Here is a 5,667-nt window from a genome sequence, read left to right as displayed (position 1 = left end):
ATGAATATTTTAAACTGTTGTATTTCATGGCATCTGTCTGTATTTGGGAAAATCAGTAAAGATATTGCAATAAAAACACAGAACTTCTTGAAAACAGTTGACTACTGTTTTGTAGGCATCCAAAGTTTAAATAAACACATCTCCCAAAGCCTCGTCAGGTAAGTTGTAATACAGTTTTGTAGTAAAGATAAGGTAGATCTTTAGAGTTATAATACAATTTTAAAACTAAGGATATTTCATCTCTATTTTTTACATTTTAGTTAGTTTTCCAAGTTCACCAAAGTGTTTTAGTTTCTTTGTTTTTTCAAAAGTCTAATTTTTCTTTTTAATTCAGTTGATTAAAATGTTTTTTTTTCACATGTTATAATTATTGTAAACTAGAATGATCTTGGTAAATTCTAACTATTGTACACCAGTCCTGGCATCCTCTTTATGTGCAGAAGACCTTTTCAGTCCAGTTCTTTTGTAATTTGTCAAACACTAAATGGATCAGCTGACGAGCCAGGTGAATCACTCAGATCTTGAGTAATGTCTTACCTGGATTTTTTTCCTACTTCTTAAGGACATGACATTCAGGTACTATTCATCTGCAGTATTTTTTCTCTCTCGTTTATTATCCATGTGACCCGTTTCCTTAGATTTTTTTTAGAACATACTGTACACCATATTGAGATACAGTGGTGTGAAAAGTGTTTGCCTCATTTCCTAGTCTTCTGTATGTTCGTCACACTTAAATGTTTCAGATCATTAAGCAAATTAAAATATTAGACAAAGATAACACACATAAACACGAAATGCAGTTTTTCTAAATGAAGATCTTTATGATTAAGGGGAAAGAAAACCAAATCCAAACCTACAGTGCCTTGTATGAAAAAGTGATTGCCCCCTAAACATAATGACTGGTTACGCCATCCTTAGCAGCCACAACTGCAATCAAGCCTTTGCGATAACTGGCAATGAGTCTTTTACAGTGCTGTGGAGGAATTTTGGCCCACTTATCTTATCTTTGCAGAATTGTTGTAATTCAGCCACACCGGAGCGTTTTTGACCATGAATCGCCTTTTTAACGTCAGGCTACAACATCTCAATCAGATTCAGATTGAATCAGATCAGGTCAATTGAGCTATTTGTATATATTAGAGCTATTTCTTATATTTTGTGAACTTTCTAATTGTCAAGAGATGTATTCTAAAGACACTTCTTCAGCTGAGAGTCCGAGAGTGGACACACACACACACTGCAGATTTTACTTGCAAGGGCGGTCACAGAGCGCTCACGCAAGAGTGGGGGCCCTGTGATGTGCGCTCTGAGATTGCTCCTGTCTTTATTATATATACAAGGGTAATACAATAGTGAATACGTCTGTTCGTAGACAGAGGAATGTTGATGCGTATGTAGGTGTATGTGTGAGATTCTGTAGGAAGCAGCCCCTCTTCTTGTTAGGGAGTGAAGATAAGAGTGTTCAGGTCTCCTCTTCCTGGTAGGGAGTGAAACTGCTTGTCCAGCTCTTATTATCGCTGTGGGAAGAAACTTATAAAAGAGAACAGAACAAGTCTTGTAGTGAACAACAGTCTAAGTCATCAAAAGGTCATCATGCAGTATTCTATCATATGCAAACTTATATCATTAAAAGTTTATACTGACTACTAAGTACAATTTTCACATTTTGAATTCCTTGGGTACATCGCTCCCCCATATTGGGTCATGTGGCTGAATTTTGGGGATCTTCTTTTCCAGCGTACTGTAGAAGTGGTGTTTACTGCGTTCATCCTGAAAGTGTGGTCTGACAGGAATATGGGAGCACATGTTCCTGTCCAGCCTGGGGGCAGTATGAAATACGCCCGTTGTCCACATAGCCAGGCCATTCCTTGCACCCAGTACGTGCCATTAGATGGTCCAGTCGTGTTCACAGGGGCACCTTCTCCTCCTCCAGCGGTCCGGTTGCAGTTAGTGGTGTTTCCAAGCAGCCTGTTACCTTTGTTTTGTTTATAGCACATGGAGTGGTTCTTCCCTGGGGTTTGGTCCAAGAACACTGGGAAATGGATGGATGTATACCGGTTTGTCACATTGAAGTTGATCCAGAAAAGTTGATCACATGCTCCTTTATCAAGTCCAACGTCTTCAGTGGTGATTTTCTTGTATTGTAACCCTCCTAGAAGGTTGACGTGAAGTGTGTAAATAATAGATGGGTTTGTCGCGTTGATGGTGATTTGGCTGTGTTGGAATCCAACCTGCACCCCCACCTTTGTTGGAAGCAGAAAAACAGGGAGCCAAGGTCATAAGTCAGGCTCACTGAGAGTTAGAAAGAATGTGAATGCTTAGTTTGTGGCTGTGGCACATTTTGTATGGCTTCTTTTCTCTTGTTTAGTAGCTTTCTGCCTTCACCTGAGAGGGTGTGCCCTAAGTGTGTGACTTCAGGTCTCCATAATTGGAGTTTATTTAAAGATACCTTGTGGCCTTGCTCAGCCAAGTGACGTAACACAGCCATAGTATTTTGCTTACACCCTTCCTCTGTGTGGCCAGTCACTAAAATGTCATCTACGTAGAGTAGAAACTGTCTCTGTCTCTCAAAAGTGAAGCCAAACAGGTGTTGTGAATCGGGGTGTAAAGGCACTGAGAAAAAAAGCGTCTATCACTGAGAACCATTGTTCTTTTGGAGTGACTTGATTCAGTATAGTGCGGGGATTTGCGACTACTGGTGGCATCATTTCAGTGATTTCATTTACTGCTATCAGATCATGCACTAGATGGTATTTTGCAGTATTAGCTTTCTTCACCACTTAAACAAAACATCACTCTTTGTTTGTTTTATTATTTTTTAAATTCTCCTTTCTCAAAAACAGAAAATGAAATTGTAGTTGTTGGCTGAGAAAAACAAAACCCGTTCTCTCTTTTTTTTTCAAGACAAGAAACTAAGTTTTAACTTTTCTGCCTTATCGCCTAAAACAAAGCAGACAACCCAGCTCTCAGCTGGCTCTAAACTTATCATCATCAAGGTCGCATGATGAGAGCCACTTCAGAAGTCACAGTACTCCTCACTCAAGCAACATTTTAAAAAACAAAAAGCAAAAACTCAGCACACTACACAGAGAACAACAGCCAAGACACAACTGAAGATGCTGTTCTTCTTTGTTTTCCTTGAACTTTAGAATAAACTTCATCTGTATTAGTAAATCATATGCCTAATCATTATATGTCACTGTTATCCACAAGTGTGATCACAAATTTATTTATTTTTCAACCCAACAAAACAAAAAAAACAAAACAAAAAACAAGTTGCTGATGGCATGAACGCTTTACACACATGAGTCAGGATGCAAAAAAGGCATGCAGCTCCTGCTCTAAAAAACATGTTACTTGCTCATCAGCTTAGCAGTGACCACATATTTAATTCAGCTTCTCAATTTTGTAGCTTTAGCCGTTGTATACAGGGTTTAGCTTATTAGTTGTTAGTATAGGTGTGCTCTATATTTCAGTAATGTCTCATCTAGGATGACAGGTTTTCAAGCAGGTCAAATTCGTCTATGCACTTAATTATTTTAGATATTTTCTTTATTTTCTTCATCTCATATGTAATTGTACTGAATTTGAGCAAACCTTAAGCTTGATGCAGACTACTTTTAGCAATTATCCACCTCACATCATAACTGACTAAGGTGCCCCTTCATATTAATATTATTTCATTATTAATGCTATTATCTTTTATATAACAGCAATAGTATATTACAATATTTTATTTATATTTTATTTTGTATCCACCAAGGGCTGCAGGTGATCTGCAGTTCCACCCTTTCTCAAGCTGGAGACATTTTCCTTTTCACACAGTTTCCTTGGCTGAACGATGACACAACCTTAATATAACGTATGCATCTCTCGATTTCATTTAATATGTGTTTGTGTGAATTATGTATTTTCTTTCATTCTATTTATTCTGGGCATGGTCCTCATCCCAACTATGTTTCATTGTTAATACCAGTTTACAGGTTGTTATCCTTGCTGTTATCAGTTTGAATACATTACAGGTAAGCTCCAATTTAATTTAGCCTTTTGTTTATTTTACTTTATTCCTCTTTTATTTATATTTATTCAGTCGGGTCTGTTTCCAACCCTTTTTAAACTTCAGTCGGCTGATAATACAACCCAGTTTCTGTGATCTCTACTTTGATCTCTTATTTTTCAGTTCTCCCTTCAGTTTCGATTTCCCATGCTTGGAAAAGTCTATACTCTTCCTTACATTTTAATTTTTTTTCTTTGGGTCTTTTGTTAATGTAATTTCTTGTTTCAGGGCAGCTCTCAGCTGAGTAATGGCTGAGGGATTGCACTTCCCTTTACAGCTGCGGTTTTTAGCTTTCTTTTAGCTTTTCTTCACCTAGTTGCACTTATTATTCCCCATTTTCAAAGATTTTGCTGGGCTGTCTCTGGCACGCCAGACTCCGGAGTGGTTTGCTGATACGCCCTTCTACTCCACTCTAAAAAGTGAAGCGGTATCAGTTTTATGAGACTAAACTCAACCGTTCTCCTTTGTCACCAGTACGTGAGCCTCAAGCAAAGAAAACAAAGCAGCGTATTGTGCTGTAAAATCAACTTACTTCTGGACACATACACACATAGACATTTGCGCGCTAATTTGTCACGAAGTACTTTCGGCTACCTCTAAAAGCAGTCTAAACACAGTTCCTTTTGGCGAACTTAAACCTTTTTTACTTTGTCTAAACGTATTTTAATTTGTCACGAAGTAATTTTGGCTACTTCTAAAATCGGTCTAAACGTATTTTACGTTTCTTTAAACCTTTGCGGCGGTTTTATATATCAAAATTGTGTTTCTCACCCTCAGATGTCTCACTGGTGGTTCGGATCGTCAGACTGAATCCCACCACCATGGACCAGACTATAGACACCGGCCCGGACCCAAATTTACATCCCGGGGCTTTCTTCCTCGTCTAAGAGGGCTGTCGACAGACTTTGGCACGGCATCAGGAATCAGTGCACCAGATCCTGGATCAGAGTCACAGATAACAGTTCTGATATTTCTGCTCCGGCTCGGAGGACCAAACTAAATGTCAAGAAATGTATTCTAAAGACACTTCTTCAGCTGAGAGTCCGAGAGTGGACACACACACACACTGCAGATTTTACTTGCAAGGGCGGCCACAGAGCGCTCACACGAGAGTGGGGGGCCCTGTGATGTGCGCTCTGAGATTGCTCCTGTCTTTATTTATATACAAGGGTAATACAATAGTGAATACGTCTGTTTGTAGACAGAGGAATGTTAATGCGTATGTAGGTGTATGTGTGTGAGATTCTGAAGGAAGCGGCCCCTCTTCTTGTTAGGGAGTGAAGATAAGAGTGTTCAGGTCTCCTCTTCCTGGTAGGGAGTGAAACTGCTTGTTCAGCTCTTATTATTGCTGTGGGAAGAAACTTATAAAAGAGAACAGAACAAGTCTTGTACTGAACAACAGTCTAAGTCAGGGGTGGGCAATCTCAGTCCATGAGGGCCGGTGTCCCTGCAGGTTTTAGATGTGTCCTCGAACCAACACAGCTGATTTAAATGGCTAAATTAGCTCCTCAACATGTCTTGAAGTTCTCCAGAGGCCTGGTAACAAACTAATCATGTGATTCAGGTGTGTTGACCCAAGGTGAGATCTAAAACCTGCAGGGACACCGGCC

The sequence above is a fragment of the Pundamilia nyererei genome, unplaced genomic scaffold (assembly GCF_000239375.1).
Source record: "Pundamilia nyererei isolate P.nyererei 1_Seehausen unplaced genomic scaffold, PunNye1.0 scaffold00440, whole genome shotgun sequence".
NCBI lineage: Eukaryota > Metazoa > Chordata > Actinopteri > Cichliformes > Cichlidae > Pundamilia > Pundamilia nyererei.
This window is presented reverse-complemented; position numbering follows the sequence as displayed.